Source organism: Bubalus bubalis, chromosome 15 (genome assembly GCF_019923935.1).
Source record: "Bubalus bubalis isolate 160015118507 breed Murrah chromosome 15, NDDB_SH_1, whole genome shotgun sequence".
In the NCBI taxonomy this organism is placed as follows: Eukaryota; Metazoa; Chordata; class Mammalia; order Artiodactyla; family Bovidae; genus Bubalus; species Bubalus bubalis.
The window spans coordinates 44,773,383-44,795,309 of NC_059171.1; the positions used below are offsets into that span (position 1 = coordinate 44,773,383).

At 44.0% G+C, this 21,927-nt stretch overlaps 2 long non-coding RNA genes and 1 other non-coding gene across 7 annotated transcripts; 2 read left to right on the forward strand and 1 right to left on the reverse strand.

Moving 5' to 3' along the window:
• Positions 1-1,839: 1,839 nt before the first annotated feature.
• On the reverse strand, positions 1,840-16,628 carry LOC112579090. 5 transcript variants are annotated; one of them, XR_006544938.2, is made up of 5 exons: positions 15,999-16,628; positions 15,442-15,562; positions 11,973-12,088; positions 11,158-11,292; positions 1,840-2,755 (listed from the first exon to the last, which is right to left on the reverse strand). It is a non-coding gene; the product is annotated as an uncharacterized LOC112579090 (long non-coding RNA). The 5 variants fall into 5 exon arrangements; XR_006544936.2 differs by lacking the exon at positions 1,840-2,755 and adding an exon at positions 4,745-5,582; XR_006544937.2 differs by lacking the exon at positions 1,840-2,755 and adding an exon at positions 6,203-8,204.
• LOC123329470 lies at positions 12,234-18,243 on the forward strand. The gene is made up of 3 exons (XR_006640038.1): positions 12,234-13,575; positions 15,473-15,842; positions 17,639-18,243. It is a non-coding gene; the product is annotated as an uncharacterized LOC123329470 (long non-coding RNA).
• Positions 18,244-21,544: 3,301 nt separating this feature from the next.
• TRNAE-UUC lies at positions 21,545-21,617 on the forward strand. The gene has a single exon. It is a non-coding gene; the product is annotated as a tRNA-Glu (tRNA).
• The last annotated feature ends 310 nt before the right edge of the window (positions 21,618-21,927 follow it).

A 21,927-nucleotide genomic window follows, 5' to 3' on the forward strand; every position in this document is an offset into this window, starting at 1 on the left:
TTAAGTGAAAGAAAAAATAATAATAAAAGGTCACCTACCAGCTATTAAGCCTTCCCTTGTACGAAATCAGACTTAATTCATTACCTGAAAGCCATGCTTGAAGGCTTCAACTTGAGGTACATTGCTCCAGCAATGGATTTTTGCTTTTGATATTGTTGCCACACCTTTGGAACAACAATATGGGGAAATGCACACTGTTCTTTCTTGGTGTTCGGTCCAAAGAGGCCAGATTTCCACGTTTAAGGCTAAGCTCACTCTTATCCCACACACTGTCTCCCATAAAATCATCTATTGCCAGTGTTCCTGCCAAGTTACCCACTTAGAACCATCTTGTTGTTTCTCACACAAAGACATATATGGAATGCAGAAGAGATGATCTACTTAATCCCATCAGAATTTATCTCAAAAATGGAAGGTCACCTCAAAAAAGTCCTGAATAGTACCAACTCATTAGGAATTACCAATTGCTTATTTTTCCAGTTTGACCAGAAGATGAAATATTTTCTAGGAAAGTACCTAAGACATGATTATTTATACTGCTTATCTTCTGCTTCGTTTCAACTTGATGGAAAGAACTATCATTAACTTCTATGGCTAAAAAATAGGAAAATATCAGTAAAGCCTCATTATTTCAGATCCAACTGCTTTGAAAATAACAGTAATTAAACCTTGATTGAAGATTACTTTTGTAACATGTTTGAAAAGGGAGCACTGCAAAGAAAATTAATAACATAAACAGTGTTCAGGAAAGACATCTAACTCACTTAAAACATAATGTGTTTCAAATATTATGTATTTGTTAAAGGAGACCTATCTGTATACTAACAGTACAGAAAGGCAGTATATATGTTTACATATGATGGGTGTGTATTCATGAGTTATGTCATTTCACAATTTTTCTAAATTTAAGAGGTTGTATTGTAATTTCTGATCTATACACACACACTCTCTCACTCACCTACAGTCATGTAAGTATATACAAACAACTCACCAACCCACACGCTTTATCTGCCAATGCACACACCCACGAGCAAGTAGGTTTCCCAGATAAAATAAAATAAAATCACCAATTTTGGAGGGGGGGGGGAGGGATCCACAGCTCCCTCTATCCCTGAGTCTTAAATGAACTACTCCCCAAACTGCTTTTTCACAATTATATAATTGCAATTTTAGCTGTGTGAAATTAAAAGAAAAAAATGTTATTTCTTGGCTGACTAAGAAGTAATCTATAAAAGAGATCTGCCTCTTCTCCATGCCGGGTACATTTCCTTACCAGGGCAGATATGATCAGAATCCATGCTTCCTAAATCCAATACACCAAGATTTACTTACTCAAATTGAAATAAATAATAAGCTTTCTTAAAATATTACTTTTAGGTGGGTTGTATAAGCAACCTGCAGAAGATGAAAATTGAAGGCAGTCCCTCCCAAGATGTTAGGTTTGAGAGGCGTACATTAGGAAGCTTCCCAGCCCAAGACCAGCAGATGATGAAACCTGACAGATTGGCTGGCATTATCTCCCCCGTTCTGGGTGTCTGTCTCATGCAATCTGCTCCCACGGGGCTGAACCATTGCCTTGTTCTAAAAACACCAACCACACACACACACCACCTCCAATCCTGGAAGCTGAAAACTCTCCACTGCAGTAAACACTTGTTCTCTGAAGTTTTCTTAACTGAACTTTTAGGATTCATACTGACCACACATGTACCAAATGTACAACATTCAGAAAACCTCGTCTATTGCTATCCCACAGGAGTTAAAAAATACTTGTTTAACAAACATCTTCAGAGCACCTGCTATGATGCCAAGCCCTGCAACAGCTATTAAAGATGTGAAGCTACATCACAGGCTGGTTCTTAGAGGAGATGGATGTGAAGGTGAAAAACATGTCACAAATGTGATACCAACAGTATAAGAGGGGAAAAGGCAGCTGCATGCATCCGTTTGCGAGAAACCACCCTGGAGAGGTTATTTTTGACCTGGGTCCATAGGACAAGGAGGAGGTCACTGAGGGAGAAAGGCAGGACGAGCGTTCCCAACACAGCAAAGCCCTGAGATCTGTCTGGAAAATGGGAGACCTTGAATCAGGAGGGCAAGAACACCAAGCAAACATGATTAAAGCGACGGGTTGGGCAGGATGCAATTCAAATGCCATGCTTCAAACAATAAGGAACCATGAATGCCTTTTAGTCAAGGGCGAACAATCAAGTTACAGAAGGATAACTGTGGCAGTTTGGAGGGCGGACTGAAGTGGAGTGAGGAAATCAGGAACTGAAGGGGAACTCATGCTTGTGTTCATGCTCAGTCATGTCCGACTCTGACACTAAGAACTGTAGCCCTCCAGGCTCCTCTGTCCTCGGGATTTCCCAGGCAAGAATACTGGACTGGGTTGACATTTCCTACCCCAGGGGATGTTCAAAACCCAGGAGTCGAACCCAAGCCTCCTGTGTCTCCTGCACTGGCAGGCAGATTCTTTACTGCTGAGCCACCAGGGAAGCCCTGAAGGGGAACCAGGTCTATGCAAAGGGAAACGAGAAGGTGAGGTGAGAGTTATTTTCAAAACAAGATGAACAGGATTCAGGGACCTTTGTGTGATGGAGGTTAAAGAGACGCAGGAGCACAGGATGAATCCAGTGATTCCAATGACAGTGACAGACGAGACAGACTTCCAAGACTCACACGCAGGCGTGCAGGAGGAGGAAGAGGCAAGCTTGAGTGACGTCTGCCCAGCACTGGCTCTCCTGTGGGTGACCTGAGAGCAGTAGGTGAGGGAGGAGCCAGGCGTGAACAGGTGATCGAGGTCAAGCAACTAACGCTAAAGCCAGGAGTCGCTGATGCTGCAGTTAAAGGCAGCGACAGAGACAGGAGGGAGATGGTAGCCCGAGAGCGAGTGGATGCGATGAAATGACATGAATTTTCACATGTTATGGCAGCTTGTGTAGAAGAACATGCTCCAACTGGAGAGAGTGGCCCCTGGGGCAGATGTTTGCAGTTGGCTAAGTCAGAAGCCCTAGTGGCTCAGAGGGTAAAGAATCTGTCCGCAATGCAGGAGACCCAGGTTCCATTCCTGGATCAAGAAGATCCCCTGGAGAAGGGCATGGCAACCCACTCCAGTATTCTTGCCTGGAGAATCCCATGCACAGAGGAGTCTGGCGGGATACAGTCCATGGGGTCACAATGAGTCAGACACAACTGAAGTGACTTAGCACGCACATAGATCACAATACATCATTCACCTTATTTCATCTTATCATATAGACATTTATTCACCTCACATCATCACAAGAAGGGTGAATATAGTACAATAAGACATTTTGAGACACAGAGAAAGAGACCATATCACAAGTTTTATTACAGTATATTGTTATAACTGCTCCATTTTATTATCCATTACTGTTACTAATCTCTGAAATATGCCTCATTCATAAATTAAACTTTATCATAGGTAGGTATATAGGCTTCCCAGTGGCTCAAATGGTAAAGAATCTGCCTGCAATGAAGGAGACCTGGGTTTGATCCCTGGGTCAGGAAGATCCCCTGGAGAAGGGAATGACAACCCACTCCAGTATTCTTGCCTGGAGAATCCCATGGACAGAGGAGCCTGACAGGATACAGTCCAGGGGTCACAAAGAGTCAGACATGACTGAATGACTTTTACTTAAGTCAGGAGCCATTCCCAAACCTCTTCTTCCCAAAGCCAGACCCTCATTTTCCCAGTATTACTTTTAGTTTGAAGTGGTGAAACAGTGATAGGGGAAGTCCACTGGGAGCTGATGGTAAAGCCCACTTCTCTGATGAAAGAAACAGGCATAGCTGGAGCAGCCCCCTCTGTTTGCCTTGAATGAGGACATGAGGCCTAGAAGTTCTTAGAGCCAGTTTGTCACCCATAAGATAGCAAAAAGTATGTTAATAATAGGGTGGGGGGATGAAAAGATAGGATGCTGTCTAGCCCTGGATTGTGGGAAACTTAGGCAAGAAACGAACACAAACAGTACAAGAAGAGGAAAATCAGACTACAAATGAGTCCAGAGGAGGGACACATCAAGGCATATGCCTGGCACATGGTAGGCTGTGAAGAACATGGTTCCATCCTTGGAGGCCCACAGCTCCACTAACACCCGGGGACTCTCCAGGGGACACCAGCCATCTTGGAGGGGGATGCCCGACTCCGAGGAAAGCCATGGGTCCACTGGAATCTTTCATCATCTGACTCTTCAAGTCTAACAAGACAGGAATCTCAGAATGTCTGACTTTAGCCAGGTTTCATCTGGAATGACCAACTCCCATGGCAGGAAGGTGGGCACTGGATAAGAAGAACCAATCAGCTTCACAGCCCCAGGGGAAGCAGTCTTGCAGGGTGGTATGGCCTCAGCAAGCTTTCTGGGTGGAGAAAGATGGCCCAGCAGCTTAGAAGGCCCACAGCTGGAGGAAACTTGCCATCTGAAAAGTGCTCATAGAATTTCCCATGATACCCCACAGTTTCCTAAGTTTTACTGCAGCCTCATCTTCCCCTGAATATCCCTTCCCTACACCATCCCTTTCTGTACTTCCACCTCCCTGCACAAATTCAAAATGGAAAATAAATTTAATGATACTTTATGTGGTCTTAACAAATAACAGCCCCCTCAAAATATATACATGTGGGTCTTCCCAGGTGGCACCAGTGGTAAAGAACCCGCCTGCCAATGAAGGAGACGTAAGAGATGAAGATTCCATCCCTGGGTCAGGAAGATCCCCTGGAGAAGGGAATGACAACCCACTCCAGTATTCTTGCCTGGAGAATCCCATGGACAGAGGAGCCTGACAGGATACAGTCCAGGGGTCACAAAGAGTCAGACATGACTGAATGACTTTTACTTAAGTCAGGAGCCATTCCCAAACCTCTTCTTCCCAAAGCCAGACCCTCATTTTCCCAGTATTACTTTTAGTTTGAAGTGGTGAAACAGTGATAGGGGAAGTCCACTGGGAGCTGATGGTAAAGCCCACTTCTCTGATGAAAGAAACAGGCATAGCTGGAGCAGCCCCCTCTGTTTGCCTTGAATGAGGACATGAGGCCTAGAAGTTCTTAGAGCCAGTTTGTCACCCATAAGACAGCAAAAAGTATGTTAATAATAGGGTGGGGGGATGAAAAGATAGGATGCTGTCTAGCCCTGGATTGTGGGAAACTTAGGCAAGAAACGAACACAAACAGTACAAGAAGAGGAAAATCAGACTACAAATGAGTCCAGAGGAGGGACACATCAAGGCATATGCCTGGCACATGGTAGGCTGTGAAGAACATGGTTCCATCCTTGGAGGCCCACAGCTCCACTAACACCCGGGGACTCTCCAGGGGACACCAGCCATCTTGGAGGGGGATGCCCGACTCCGAGGAAAGCCATGGGTCCACTGGAATCTTTCATCATCTGACTCTTCAAGTCTAACAAGACAGGAATCTCAGAATGTCTGACTTTAGCCAGGTTTCATCTGGAATGACCAACTCCCATGGCAGGAAGGTGGGCACTGGATAAGAAGAACCAATCAGCTTCACAGCCCCAGGGGAAGCAGTCTTGCAGGGTGGTATGGCCTCAGCAAGCTTTCTGGGTGGAGAAAGATGGCCCAGCAGCTTAGAAGGCCCACAGCTGGAGGAAACTTGCCATCTGAAAAGTGCTCATAGAATTTCCCATGATACCCCACAGTTTCCTAAGTTTTACTGCAGCCTCATCTTCCCCTGAATATCCCTTCCCTACACCATCCCTTTCTGTACTTCCACCTCCCTGCACAAATTCAAAATGGAAAATAAATTTAATGATACTTTATGTGGTCTTAACAAATAACAGCCCCCTCAAAATATATACATGTGGGTCTTCCCAGGTGGCACCAGTGGTAAAGAACCCGCCTGCCAATGAAGGAGACGTAAGAGATGAAGATTCCATCCCTGGGTTGGAAAAATCCCCTAGAGGAGGGCATGGCAACCCACTCCAGTATTCTTGCTTGGAGAATCCCATGGACAGAGTAACCCGGCAGGCTACTGTCCATAGGGTCACAAAGAGTCAGACATGACTGAGGTGACTTAGCATGCCCATATATATGAAATACATACATATACCAGAATCACATGGGAAAAGACTTAAATTGCCATCAAGCAGTGAAGGTGTAGCATGTGAGCACTGCTGTATTTCCAACATTGAGATGGATTTTTGATCCTTTATATAATATCTAAGTATTCCATTAAGGAAGAATGACATTTTCAAATGTTTGTCTTGTACATATAATTTCAAGAGAATCTTACCAAATTGTTGGAGAAGCTAATCTAATTATCTATAGACCAAGTATAAAGTTCAGTTAAAATTGCATTTAACACTCAACCTTCTTACCAGAGAGAAGGGTGAAGAGAGAGTGAGTTAGGGAGTTTGGAATCCACATGTACACACTGCTATATTTAAAATGAATAACAAGGTCCTACTGTAGAGCACAGGGAACTCCACTTAATGTTACGTGGCAGTCTGGATGAGGAGGGAATTTGGGAGAATGAATACATTAATATGTAGGACTGAGTCCCTTCACTGTTCACCCGAAACTAACACAACATTGTTAATTAAGTATGCTCCAATATAAAATAAAGTTTTTAAAGAAAAAACAGAATAAAAAACAGCTCTTATGAAAACAAAACACTCTACCTTAGCGGCCTTGCACACATGACCTGGTGGAGAGGAAGCCCTGACAAGAATACAGTGTCACCTACGGACCACACACTAAAAATAATCATACTGTCAATTTTAAAAGCATGTTCAGGGAGACAGGCTATATCACCTTGAGACATGTAATTTATTTCATCTGAACTGACCTTTAACATTTTTGAAGACTTCATTGAAGCACAGTGGGGATAAAAAAATTCTAAAATACTAGCAAGGCTTCCTGCCTCTTTTCATTCTTTAAATATATCTTACAACGCTATTATAAGAAATTGTGTTAAATTGTATTAACTCATTAAACATATATTTGTTGGGCACCTACATGGGCCAGACCATCTGTCTGGCAGTAGGATTAAAGTGATAAACAAGTCCAACCCGGCCCCTTGTCCTTTTAAGATTACAATATTTCTAGAATCTGGCCATTTTTCATCACCTCCACCAGGAGCAGCTTTTGGTCAGAGCCACCTGGGTTATTACCGCAAGAACCTCCACACTGGTCATCACTCTTCTGTCCCCACAATCTCTTCTCAACGGAGTACAGAGGGAGCCCTTTAACCCAGCAGCCCCCAGCCTTTTCAGCACCAGGGACTGATTTTCATGGAAGAAACGAGCAGGGAGGAGATTTATTATGCACTCTATTTCTATCATTATTACATCAGTTCCACCTCAGATCATCAGGCATCAGATCCTGGAGGCCGGGGACCCCTGATTTAACCTAAGTCAGATGATGACCCAGCTTTGCTGTAAACACCCAAAGCTTCCATCTGATCCAGAGTAAAATCCAGAGTCTTTAGTGCAACTCCCTTTTCCAACTGCACAGCCTCCAAACCCCCAGCAGCCATACCGGCCAAGCTGCCCTCTTGTTCTTCCTCAAATCTGACAGGCCTCAGGGCCTCTGCACTTGGCAGACCCTCTGCCTGAATGTTCCCCTTCTCAAGTACCTGCGTGACTCCCTCCCTCCAGGCCTTTACTCAAATAGCCCCTCTCAGACACCATCCCTTCACGCTGATCCCATCCTCCCTGCTTGCCCTGCTTTCCTTCTCTCCAAGGTGCTCGTCAGTATCCAACACATTACGTGCGGGTGTTTGCCTGTTTGTTGACTGCTGTCCTCCCCAGTTAGATTTCAAGCCCCATGAGGACAAGGACTTGTTTACTGCAGAATCTCCAGAGCCTAAAACAGTGTATGTCCAGTATTTGCAGAGTAAGATCTCATACACTTTCCCCCATGTATCTCTCTCACTCTCCAGGACCCTGGTTCCTGGGGACGGGAGAGAAGTCAGATGTGGGATGCCCTCACACAGATCTCCTGGGTCAGGACAAGGAAGAGCTTTTCCTTCGTATGTTTGGGGCAGAGACGACATCACGGGTATGTGACCTGCAGGCCGGTCACAGAGGGCTCCATGCTCAGAGCAGCCTTGTGCTTGGTTCAATGCTCTGTGATCACGGATTTGAAGTTCTTAATAGTCTTTGAACAAGGGGACCTATATTTTTATCTTGCACTGGACTCCACAAATTATGTAGCTGGTCCTGAAAGACAGATAGTTCTCAGAATGTACAACCCTTGGGGCAGGTCATGGTGACCAGCTATCCCATCAGTACAAATGCAAGGACAGGAGCTTGGTCCCTGAGGCACGTGGGATCTTCGCTCTCTTCAGACGAGGACAGCGAAGCCCTTTGGCAGGTCATGGGATGGTTCCAGCAGTTCTCTCCTCTGCACCTTTCTCACCCCCAGGTCTTCCCTCCCTCCAGGCCACAAGCTGGACTTCCCCACCACTAACGTCAATGTCAGTGAATGGCAAGAGAGAAGCCATAGCATACTCACTCGGATACAACTGTAAAATTAGTGACTGTAGAACTTCGAATTTAAAATAGAACAGCTCCATTCCAGAGGGGGAGAGAGATGGTTTATGGTGTTGGCTTAGATGCTGATGGGAAAGGGTACTGAACCCAGGGAAGGGTGAAGGCTTAGGGATACGTGGTACAAAGTGGAGGGCAGTGCCAAAAGGTAGAAGGCACGTAAAACATCTCCGAAGACTTAGCAAGGGCTTTGTCTCAGCTCAGGGAACCAACAAGCGCCTCCTTGTGCCGTCCCGGTCTTGGCAAGAGAAGTGGCCAGAGCAGCCAGTGTTCCGGCTGACCCCTGCTGGCTCTTGAAGGAAATGTCCATGCGCACAGGGCTGGCAAGGCCTCCAAGAGATTTTCCAGAATGATGGATGCACACACAAGAAGCCAGATTCCTGGGCGGGGAGGGGAGGAGCGGGGGGAGGGTGCAAGGGGTGCTAAGATAAGGGTAAGGAACACTTTCCAGCCTATTTCTCTTACCAGAGTAATGACATGGTGATCCATATAGACAGGAGAACAGAGCAGCTCCTGTTTTAGAGAGGGGGCACCCCACTCCAGTACTCTTGCCTGGAAAATCCCATGAATGGAGGAACCTGGTGGGCTGCAGTCCATGGGGTCACAAAGAGTCGGACGTGACTGAATGACTTCACTTTCACTTTTCACTTTCATGCATTGGAGAAGGAAATGGCAACCCACTCCAGTGTTCTTGCCTACAGAATCCCAGGGACAGGGGAGCCTGGTGGGCTGCCATCTCTGGGGTCGCACAGAGTTGGACATGACTGAAGCGACTTAGCAGCAGCAGCAGAATCTATTATCATCTCTTTGAGACCCTTAAGTAGTGACTAGAGAGCTACCGTTTACAACCTGGAACAGAAAAGCATCAAACTTTTAGGATGCTAACTTTGTTTCTCAGTTTCCTTCTCTCCTCCTTCCCTGAGTGAAGGCAGTCACAAGAAATGGCCACATAAAAAGGCACATTTTGCATTCAAAGTAGTTACCAGCAACACAACATTGTAAATCAACTATACTCCAATCAAAATTAAATTTTTAAAAAATGTGCTGCGCTAAGTAGTTATGAGTAAATTCTCTCTCTAGTCAGCCCAGCAACATTAAACACAGGGTGAAACTTAGATCTCATTTTCATTAGAGCCAAAGAAACGTATCTGGACAGATTTTTTGCAGAAAACCGTTTAAACCTTTTTAGGATGGAACAAGAAAATTTATATAACCTTATCTATGACACAGAAACTCTTTTTCAATTTCTTTCTAAAGTTTTCTGAAAAGCCCTGCCTCATTTACATCTAAAAAGCACTATTTCGTAAATACAAATTTGGTACTACCTCACTACTAAACTTGAGGAAATACAAGCATAAAGATTTATGCTCCTAGGTAAGACCTGCTTTTTAAACATATTAGGTATACTAATAAGTCTACATCTGCCAAAAATCCATTCTCTAAATATTTATCAATATAAACCAGAAACTTTGTAATGTTTCCTCTTGAACTTTGCTCCTTCGAGCTGGGGAGATTATACCGAACCCACCTGCATCCAATGCAATCGTTCTGCAATTTTCACCTAAGGACCCAATCAACCTGCCCTCAGGTGTTTACCAAGCTCTCAAAAGCAGCTTCAGGCTCTGTCTTCTAATTGATTCCACAGGAGAATGCAATTAAGTACTAAAGCCTATGGTACATCTATTTTGGGAATTCAAGGGCGGAAAAAGGCCTGAGGTAGAGGGGACTTAAGTGGATGAAAACAAACTTGAATTTGTTCCTGAAAAATGTGGATTCAGACAACAAGGGGGAAAAAAGAAAAATTAGTGTTAGGGGGAAAATCTTTCAGAGAAAGACCCATAGAAGAGCCAACACAGGAGAGAGTTGTATGAGGCCAACTATTATTTTGAATATTAAACAATGTTTACATCAAGGTAAAGATAAACTATGCCTTTTCTCCGTAACAATAGAGAGGCAGCATCTAAAAAAGCAAAGGAGGTTCCTGACCAGGGGAAGCCTCCAGCAATGTTTGGAGATATACCTTTGGTTGGTCAGGAAGTCTCACTTTTCACACCCCTGTGCAATATAGTAATCCCCCTACACAAGAACGAGTTCCATTCCGAGAGCACGTTAGTCAGCCCAATCTGCTCTGAAGTCCAACAATGTTAGACTAGGTACCTACCTAACACAATTGGCTATATAGCGCTGTACTGTGCTCCATACAGTATACTTTATAAAGTATACAAAAGTACCACCGCTTGCAGAGGATTCACATACGTGACAATGGAAGCCAGACCTATTAAAGTGAAAGTGAAGTTGCTCAGTCGCATCCGACTCTTTGCAGCGCAATGGACTGTAGGCTACCTGGTTCCTCCATCCATGGGATCTTCCAGGCAAGAATACTGGAGTGGGTTGCCAGTTCCTTCTCCAGGGGATCTTCCCGACCCAGGGATTGAACCTGGGTCTCCCGCATTGTAGGCAGACTCTTTACCATCTGAGCCACCAGGGAAGTTCCCAGACACATGAACTAATCTTTAAAAGTTCGCAACTTGAAGGTTCATACATACAGGACTAACTGTAGAAAGTAAGCAGGCCAGAAACAAAAACCACAGTGTGAAATGGCAATGTGATTGAGGCAACTTACCTCAGGTTCCTCAGGATAAGCAGGCTGTGGTCAAGTCCAATCTCACTTCTTAACGACATGTGTGAGCTTCAGTCATGTCCAATTCTATGTGACTCCATGGACTGTAGCACACTGGGCTCTTCTGTCCATAGGATTCTCCAGGCAAGAATACTGGAGTGGGTTGCCATGCCCTCTTCCAGGGGATCTTCCCAACCCAGGGATTGAACCAGAGTCTCTTACATCTCCTGCGTTGGCAGGCGGGTTCTTTACCACTAGCACCACCTGGGAAGTCCTTTCTTAATGACAGCGGTTCTTGAACTTAATGGCAAGTAGGCTACACCTGAGTACTTGTCAAAATGTAGCCTGCAGGCCCCACCCCCAGAACATACTGAACCAGCAGCTCTGATTGTGGTTTAGTTAGCAGTATTTAAACACCTTCTCCCGCCCCATCCCACCAGGTGATTGATACAGATGAAGCTAGGACTATACTTGGTACTGCCCTGTGAACTGTCTCCCAAGCCACTGGTTAACTCTGAGCAAACTCATCCATTTCCAATTTAGTTTCGTAGACCATCAAGAGCTTTCACCAACCAACTTTGGGAGAATGTCTGAGGTGCTTCCATCTGTCATAGTTTTCTTTCACCGAGAAGCACTCAAGGTTTCCATCAAAAAGAATCTGAGAGAGGCTATTATGAACTGAATGTTTATGTCCCTGCAACGTTCATACACTGAAGTCCTAACACCCAATATGACTGTATCTGGAGGTGAGATCTCTGAGAGGTAAAAAGCTTAAGTTGAGGTCATGAGTGTGGAACCCCCATGATGGGGTTTCCTACCTTATAAGAAGACTCCAGAGCTCCTTCTCTCTGCTTTATGAGGACACCACAAGAAGACAGCTGGCACCAGAACTGAATTTGCTGGAACCTTGATCTTGGATTTTTAGCCTCCAGAACTATGAGAAATAAATGTCTATTACTTAAGCCACCGGTCTAGGTATTTTGTTATAGCAGCCCCAGCTAAGATAGATCCCACATCTCAAAACTGAAGAGTGAGATGGCTATGCTATAAAATGTGGCCTAAAAACATGTTCCCCCACCTCTGTCCTTTTCCCAGAACAATTTGTCAGAGGAAACAGACTAGCTCGAGCAAACAGGTTTCACTTAAAATATGAATCATCTTGGACCTCAGCCTAATTCATAACTAAATAAATCTGGCTGTTTGTGTTAAGCTATGGTTTTAAATAAAAAAGGCAGAAACCTTTGACTTTCTAGATGGAAGAGTAGATTATAACAGCTGCGGCAGTTCTGGTGATTAATTGGAACCAGTGGTGATGGATTTGGGCTAGGAAGGCCTCCACGTAGGAGGCAATGAGCAAAGGATGCCTGAACTGACTCATTTGTTCAACAAAGGCTTCTTGAGTGCCTACCACGTGGTGGGCTCCAGAGTCCCAGTCATGGACAAAACTGGCCATGTTCTCCATACATTCCAGAAGCCAAAGAGGGGAGGTATTTTTCAGTGGTAATAAGAGCTAGAAAAGACCCTGAGAACTGGGAAAGAGAGAGTGACTGGGGGCTAGGGAGTGGCTTCTTTAGAGAGGATGGTCTCTTCTTTAGAGAGGATGTCAGTCTCTGCAAGACTGACATTCAAGCTAAGACTAAACGTGAAGAAGAAAGATCCAGGGAAAGAACAGTAGATGTGAGATAGGCTGGGACCTGGCACCCTTTGCTGCAGTGCTTGGACCTGGACACATCTCTTCTCCAGCAACAAAATACAGAGAAACTATATGGGACTAAAACTAACTAGCAGTTGGGGCAAATTCTGAACCCAAAAGAGACAAAGGGACCAAAAACCCCAACTGCCACTTCTGAAGAGTCTGTAGCAAAACAAAACAAAACAAAACAAAAAAAAACCAGTGCTGGAAGCAAAAGCAGGGTACTGAGCATGCCCCCTGCACACAACAGCACCTAAGGGATGGGCAAAACACCCAAGCCACCCCTCCAGCCCGACCCCTGGACACAATCTGAGCCTCACCCCATATAAGGAACAAGCTTGTCCCCCCTCGGGGAGACGCGTACAAGCAAGGCCGTCTGCTGCAGCAGGGGTACAGTGAAGCCTTGCTTGAATTTCTTGTCATGCCTGTAATCAATTTCTATTGATTAAGGAGGCCAAGAGCCCTGGTCCATAACCAGCAAATCCTAGAGACCGAAAGGAACTTGGCATGTTTGAGGAACAGGAAAAGGGCCACTTTTCGTGTTGGGGCTGGACCAAGTGAACAAGATGGAGGAGAAGCTGAAAAAGTAAATGGGACCCTCGGGAAGTGGGGCAGGCATCATTACTGCTGCTGCAACTGCAGAGAAGCAACCCCACGTTAACATTCCTGAGGGGAGAAATCTTTGGTTTTGTGGGTGACTGCCAGGCTCTGCCTTACACACTAACACAGTGAGTGACTTGGCTCCTTCATATCGCGGATTTTGATCTTAAGAAGCCCTCATCTTCCTTAAACCCTCCCCTCGTCCTGTTCAATTTCATTCCTGAAAAGGCAGGTTCAATACTCTGGCTTTGCAGCCACACAACTCAGGTTTTATTTTCACCTCTGCCACTTTTCAGCTGAGGCTAAACAACCTGAGCCTTGTTATTTACATCTGTAAAATGGGGGAGGGGACATGAACACCTTACAACATATGTAAGTATTTACCAGAGCAGCAGACACAATATTTAGTGCATACAAATGCTATTCTTATCCAAGAAGCGTCATTTCATTTCTCTAAATTTAAGACTTTGATACAAGTTCAATAAAAAATCTCTCTGAAATAGTCACACTAAGTTATTGGTCATTTATACTTTAGTGTGAATAAGCCTGCAGTTCTTTCCCAAATCCCTTCAAAGTTGGATGAAAAAGAGGAACTATGAAGGAGAGAAATTCTAGATGTCAGAGGAACCAAAGGAAGGAGGAAAAAGTTAGATAGGGAGGGCCATAACTTCTCTCTATGAGGATTTATATATTTTCACAGTATTTAAATTCTTTAAAAATTGTTAATAAAAGAATCAAGCTTTTATTTTCCCATACAAGTACACTTCAGAGTAACCAAATGTTGATGAGAGAAGTTTCTCTTTTCAATAAAAAGTATTCTAGTTAAGCCATAAGAAGAGATGATAGAACTAAAATAATACCATTCAGCAACCTCTTCCCAGGTGGCTCAGGAGTAAAGAATCTGCCTGCCAATGCAGGAGATGCAGGTTCGATCCCTGGGTTGGGAAGATCCCCTAGAGAAGGAAATGGCTACCCACTCAAGAATTCTTGCCTGGGAAATCCCACGGACAGAGAAGCCTGGTAGGCTACAGTCCATGGGGTCACAGAGGCGAATACAACTTAGCAACTAAACAACAACAACAAGCTAATGGGTTGAGATAATGGCCATGAAGGGCTGCTCACATCACAAAGTATTTTGTGCCTCCTGATAGAAGTGTCCATGCCACCACTTATGAGGCATTTCTGCCCTAAACTTGGCCTAAAACGTTTGGCTCTAACTAACTATAGAGAATAGAGGAATATGTTAAAAATCAAGGGGAAGCAAAATCCAGGCTATCAAAAACCCTTTTGGGAGAGGAATCCAGTTTCTTCAACAAATAAATTGTGAGGAAAAATAAAGAACACGAGGGGAAACATACATATTAAAAATATATTTAAGAGGTACCTCAACATAAGGGCTTAAAAAGATCCTGATTCAGAGACACCAACTGTAAAATTAAAAGCTGATGATAAAATCAGAGAAATTTGACTGGATATTTGATAATGTTAAGAAATTATTGTTCATTTTTAGGTGTGATAATGGTATTGAGGTTACTTTTTAAAGAGTCCTCATCTTTCAGATATATATAATGATTTATATATCTATATTATATATATTTATAAACATTTTGTGTGAAATACATTTTAGAATATCTAAGATTTGCTTCAAATTAATCCAATGGGGGGCTTTTTTTTTTTTTACTAATAACTAAAATAAGAAAAACTAAAATCAGAAATATCTGCTTCTGCTGCAACTTTATCATTTTCCTTAAGGTTCCTGTTCTCTACACACATTTTACTGGTAACCAAGAGCTCTGGGAGTTAGAAGCATTAAAGCTTTTGACGCAGGGCATGATGACAGTAATAATGACGACTAACATTTCTTAAATAATCTATACATTTGACTAAAACCAGTCCGGGAACATGCTAGGCCAAAAAACTGATGCAATCACCCTGGGAGAAGGGGAGGAGGACCCCCTGAGGACCAGAAAGAAGGTAAGGAAGGAGTCACTCACCGTGAGCTGTTCACGTTTCTGTTTCCCCCAGATCACTGTGAGCTGCTGAAACCAGGGAACCACGTTTTATTCATCTACCCCTTCCTTGGTCCAGTTACCACACCTGGCAAGTGCAGCATCACTAATTGAGGAGGAAGGCAAAACGCAGAGATAGAGAGTAAGGGAGGGGTTCTGATATCTAAAACTGGGAGAGGGAAGCTAAGACCAGGGTTCTGATATCTAAAACTGGGAGAGGGAAGCTAAGACCAGTCTGTTTAGACTTGCCACAGAACAGCAAAGGGACATGACTCCCCTCAATCTACTTAAAGAAAACCACAAACCAAAAATGTACGAAAGTCCATAACCAGAGGAGGTGGTCTGTGACTTGAAACGGGTTTCATCTCGCTTCTGCTCATCCCCAGGTGAGTCTGGGCAGTAAAGGACTGTGATGGAAACAAAACCTACACCCACAGGAGGCAGCAAAGAGCTAACATTCTAAGAGATGCGAAACCCAGATGAGTAAGGTGGGGCCTCAGCACTTCCTGCTGGGAACTTCCAGCCTTGGCTTCAGGGTTTACCTCTCACGGGACAACAAAAAGTGCCTAAGTAGCTTTTTGGAAGAATGCTGGGAAGCAGTAAATCAGTAGCAGTGTGGGAGGATAAACTCTGCTATGATGAAGTGAAAACGGATACAGTAGAGTATCCCGAGTGGAAAGTTTTTCATATAAACATCCTGAAAACTTACACTTAGCTAAACCTCATGCCAAAGTGTTCTGCAGGTTCCCTCTCGACACATGCTCAAAGCCACGTACCTGCATTTTAAAGATTAATTCCTAGCCCCACAACTGCTCAGAGAAATCACCTGAAAGCACGTTGTGTCACTTTATTATTGAAGGTCTCCTCCCTGGATTCCTTAACGCTGTCATCAGCAGGCCAGCAGCAGCAACAAGAACAAAAAGTCTTCTTATGAGACACTGAGGCCCCTGGGAATAAACCAGTGTTGATCAAGTTAAATGCAGAGCCACTTAGGCACAGACCTTGCAGCTTGCTTTGAAACCCTGAGCCCCGTCCCAGGCAGATCCAGAGCCCTCACCCCCCAACCCTGACCCCCGCTCTGATGCAAGAAGGGCCTGCTTTCATACAGACTAAGTGGGTTTGAGCAATACTTCTGACATCATCTGCAGAAATGGACTCTCCCTTCACTTCAGGTGCACACCCTCTGTTCCTTCTTCCTTCTCATTGTATGTAAATAGTGATGGGCAAGAATTTGAAGAAACCTGCCCTCTTGATTTCTCTCTTTCCGGTTGTCCCCAGCGGTCCTCACTCAGAGCCCATACCTCAAGGTAAGGCACACCTGGGACCCTTTGCGGCAGTGCCTGCACCTGTACACGTCTCTGCTCCAGCAACAAAAGAAGAAACTGCGTGAGACTAAAAATAACTGCGTGCATGTGGAGTTGGGGCAAACTCTGGACCCAAAAGATACAAAGAGACACCCCCCCCATCCCCCCCCACACACAAAAAAACCAAACTGAAACTTTTGAAGAGCCTGGAGGGAAAAACAGTGTCAGGAGCAAAAGCCAAAAAACAATGGCAACAAGAAACAGACAAGGCTTCCAGAGAAGAGGGAAACCTCACAACTTTTTCTGATTAGGATTCAGAATACTATCTTTCTCTGTCTTCTCATCTAATTTTTCTAGATTTGGGAAATATGGAGTGTCATGAGCAGAGAGGATGATGCCAGACAGTGGAAGGTCTGGCCAGGAGCCTAGTAGACAAGGGAGGTTGTGTACTTCTTGCATTTTCTAGAAGGCAGAGGCTGCTGCTCCAGGGGATTTCCTCCTCCAGAGGATCTTCTCAACCCAGGAATAGAACCCAGGTCTCTTGCATCTCCTGCTTTGGCAGGTGGATTCTTTATCATTCAGCCACCTGGGAAACCCACCCTATGAAATTACCCAATCCATAAAAACTAACAGCATCCCCACCCCATGCCACCAAAAAAAAAACAAAAAAAAAAAACAGCCCCACACCCTGAGTCCACTCTCACCTTCTGAGACTACATTCTGCCTGTGGGATGTGTATCTCTCTAAATAAATTTGCTTCTGCTTTACTCTTGAATTCTTTCCTGCACAAAACCAAGGACCATCATGTGGTGGCCTACCCCAGGAACTTGCCCAAGACCCAGAACATAACCATTCTCTTTCTCCCTCTTCTCCTGCAGCACTGCCAGATGTCAGGAATCTGAGAAGTGAACAGCTCTGAACCCCAGTGGCCCAGTGCAAGGACCTAGAAACCAGACACCGCCTGACTTGGAATTCCCTACTCCAGCACTTGGATGAGCTCCCACATTTCTGAGTCTTAATACTCTAATTTGCAAAATGAGACTCATACCCTGGAAAATCTTGAACAATAGCATAGGGTGGTACTGTGAGAATTCAAGGAGAGGAAGTGTGGAAAGCACCTAGAACTGTGGCTGGGCACTCTCAGAATTAAATCATTTTCTGTCTTCCTTTCCTTTCTGCCATCCTATTATTTCGGTCTCTCCTTTCCCAGTTATGCATTTGGCCTCACTCAACAAGGAAATCCTCAAACGCCACTGAAAGTTTTCAGCTGACATTGCAGGGTATTTGGTTTCTGAACAGGGCAGATCAACATGATACTCAAATTTGACTTCTTTCTGGATTCATTTGTCTAGCTCTAGAATATGAGACACCCAATAACATATGCCAACTGTATATGATAATTCTTTTACCAAGAGAAAATTGCTTCTTTGTAAATGATCTTGGGGGGGTTATCTTTTTGTTATGATTAAAATTTTAAATACAAGCATGCTGCTGCTAAGTCGCTTCAGTCATGTCTGACTCTGTGCGACCCAATGGACGGCAGCCCACCAGGCTCCCCCGGTCCCTGGGATTCTCCAGGCAAGAACACTGGAGTGGGTTGCCATTTTCTTCTCCAATGCATGAAAGTGAAAAGTCAAAGTGAAGTCGCTCCTCAGTGACCCCATGGACTGCAGCCCAGCATCAGAGCAGATATTATTAATTGGCCAGGTGAGAGGATCCCATCTAGTAATATAATGAATAGATAGAACAGGACTGAACACTCATCTAAAATAAATTTCCTAGGGGGTATCCAATCAGAGCCCTAGAGAACAGAAATCCACCAAGGTAACCCAGAAGTACTAGGCACAGGTAACTGGCCACAAACCAACAATTGGATTGAGTTTTAAACTAGCATAGAATCACATCCATGATAGAAAACATTTGATTGATAGGCATAAGTCCAAGGAATCAAGAAAACATTATAAATGATCACACAAGTCAGATCAGCATCTTGGGCAAGCTGTCGGCTTCTGACGTCATCTTCTTCTCGTCCTAGGGTAGTGTAGTTTCCTCTGTTTGAGCGTTGTTTTAAGGTGAGTTTGAGGTCAGCAGGCCTCTCTATAGACCAGTCCAGCTCAGGGGCCTTTAATGCTATAAAATACCTCCGTGAGCCCATATCTAGCTTTAATGTGTGTGCACTCAGTTGCTCAGTTATGTCTGACTCTGTGCAATCCCTATGGACTGTAGCCCACCAGGCTCCTCTGTCCATGGGATTTCCCAGGCAAGAATACTGAAATGGGTGGTCATTTCCTCCTCCAAGGAATCTTCCTGACCCAGGGATCGAATCCATATCTCCAGCATTTCCTGCATTGGCAGGAGGATTCTTTACCACTGAGCCACCTGGGAAGCCATTGGAACTTTAATGGTTTTCAACAATTATTTTTGTTTCACCAGTAATCCTTCCACTGTTGCTGTTATTGTTTTTCTAGATGTCTTATTATACCACCATAAATGCTTCAGGGTATGTCACTAACAGATAAGGACATTTTCTGTCATAAGCATAATACCATTATCAAACCCAATAAAATTAATAACAAATCCTATCATTTGATACCCAGTCTATATTCCCCTCTTGTTTCAAAGATATCTTCTTATGGTTGTTTCTTGGATTCAGGAATCCCCTGCATGTGGTTAATATTCCTTAAGTCTTTTTAAATCTGTAACAGGTCTGTGCCAGCCATGGAGGAGCACCACCCAGATCCCCTCAAGGAGCAGCTGCAGCTCAGCTGCAAAGCTTGATGTTGATGCCAAAGCCCCTTCACCCAAGGTCACACCCTTCCCAAGCAGCCCACATTCGAGAGTAGGTAGAAAGCCCAGCTTCTTGGCCTGACACAGGACAGACAACTCCAGTGGCCAATGTTTGCTCCAGAGAGTCCCAGGCATTGTCCAAGACTCCACCAGGCCTGTGTCACGTGGGTTCTTTCTTGCTGCCCCCTGCTTCCCAGCCCCTTTCTTTTACAGGTGTTGATCCTTTTTAATCACCTTGCACCCAGACTGTGTGGCAGTATCTGCTCCTAGAGAATGCAATGTGCATAGCTCTCTTCCCTTTCCATACCATCAACTAGTGGAAGAAACTAGGACTGACTTTATGTTTCAAAACACTGTTTACTAGACTTACTGTGGTGGTCATTTTGCAATATGTGCAAATATTGAGTCAGTATGTTGTACACCTGAAACTAATATAGTGTTATATGTCAATTATATAAATAAGAAAGTAACTCTTTTCAGCATCCACACATTTGTTTTTTTCCAGAATGGAAATGATAAGCCAAACGTTCTCATTTTCAGTAAAAGAAACTTCCAGTCAACTAAAATCAAAAGAAATCGAAGATGAATACAGTGTACGTTAACCCTTCTATCCCATTTTCTTAAAAAAGCTAAACTATTTCATCTACATTTCTACTAAATTGCTGACATTACCAAAATAAGTCACAAAGTAAAAAGGTCTAGATGTCTATTAAAACTATTTTAGTATAAATTATAATATGTTCATCAGTCTTTCTTACCCCTAATAGAGCAAGGGCCAACTTGAGCAACCACAGGCTGTAGGGAAACTGCAGGTATTATAATTCCTAGAGAAACAAAAAACCCTCCTAGAGCACTTGGTCATATCCATGAAAACTGGCTGACCCAAAGCAGTCTCAACTCCCTGTCCCCCTGGAAAAATGAGAAAGCCTCTTTGCCTCCAGAATCTCATATGACTCACCTGTGAATTAGACACAGCACTCTCAACTTCATAGTACTGTTATGAAGGCTGATGGGATAATGTACAAGAAAGCACCTTTTTACACTGTTACATGCCAGCAGCTACAAACCCTTGCCTACACACACACAACACACACATACACACATGTTGCAAATCTCCTGATTCACCTTGTAGTTGGGAAGCAGCACACACACACACGTTGCAAATCTCCTGATTCACTTTTTATTGGGAAGCAGCAGCTGGACCTGTGAATACTCCACCCTCCTCCTACCACCTTCAGGGTCTCTGATCTTTGAGCCAGGTGTGTGTGTCGTGTTTAGGTCCTTGACAAACATACAAGGAAGGCTCAGGTGAGAAGCCACAAGAACTCACATGGGTTCAGTTCTCACTTATGCTTGTGGGACTCAGCCCTCCCACACTCCCCATCTTTCCATCTATCTTCAATTTCTGACTGCCTGTCCCCTAGCCTGCAAGCTCCCAAATCAGACAGACCAAAGACAACAGCCTTATAGAGACCACACGACTAGTTCCCTTGACTGGACAGGGCCAAGTCTCTGTCTGCCTCTGCTAGTGGTCTGCTCCTCTGGCCGGACCAGGTCTGATGGGGCCACACTCTCACCTCCAGACTCATGCTTGCTCCCTACCTTCCTCAGCACAGCTTCACCCCCTTCCAGCACTTCCCAGGACTTCCCTGTACCTTCAAGCTTTTCCAGTTTTAAAACAACTTTGTCAAAAGCCATAAAGCTGAAAGGGTTTTTCATGGGTTTAAAAGAAAAATCTCTCCATGTAGATGGCCACCATTTCACAACATAATGTCAGCATGTACCAAATCCTTTTCAAAATGAGGATATCTGCCACTTCAGCCTGCTCCACTTTTAGAACTTATTTGAAAGATATACCTTGGATGTATAGAAAGGATTATCATGTCAGTTTAATTCATCATGATGAACTATTGAAGAAATAGTAAAAGAAATATTAAAATTTAATTTTAACCATATGGTGAATTATTATGCATCCATTAAAAGTGGTCATGGGGAATTCCCTGGTGGTCCAGTGGTTAGGACTCCACACTTTCACTGCCGAGGGCCCAGGTTCAATCCCTGACCAGGGAACTAAGATCCTGCAAGCCATGCAGTGAGGCAAAAAAAAAAAAAAAAAAAAAAAAGTCATAGAAAAATAAATTGCAAGAAGCAGGCTTTTCACAGAAGAGGAAAAATTCATGGCCTATAAGCTCATTTCATTAAGAATGACAAAAAAGCAAACCAAGATTTCAACAAGATGTGATTCTATACCTATGAGTTTAGCAAAATTCAGAAGTTTAACGAGATCAAGCTGTGGATCAATAGCTGGTAAAGGTGTAAAATAGCACAACCACTTTGGAAAATTGTTTGGCATCATCTTGACAAGTTGAACTCTCACATA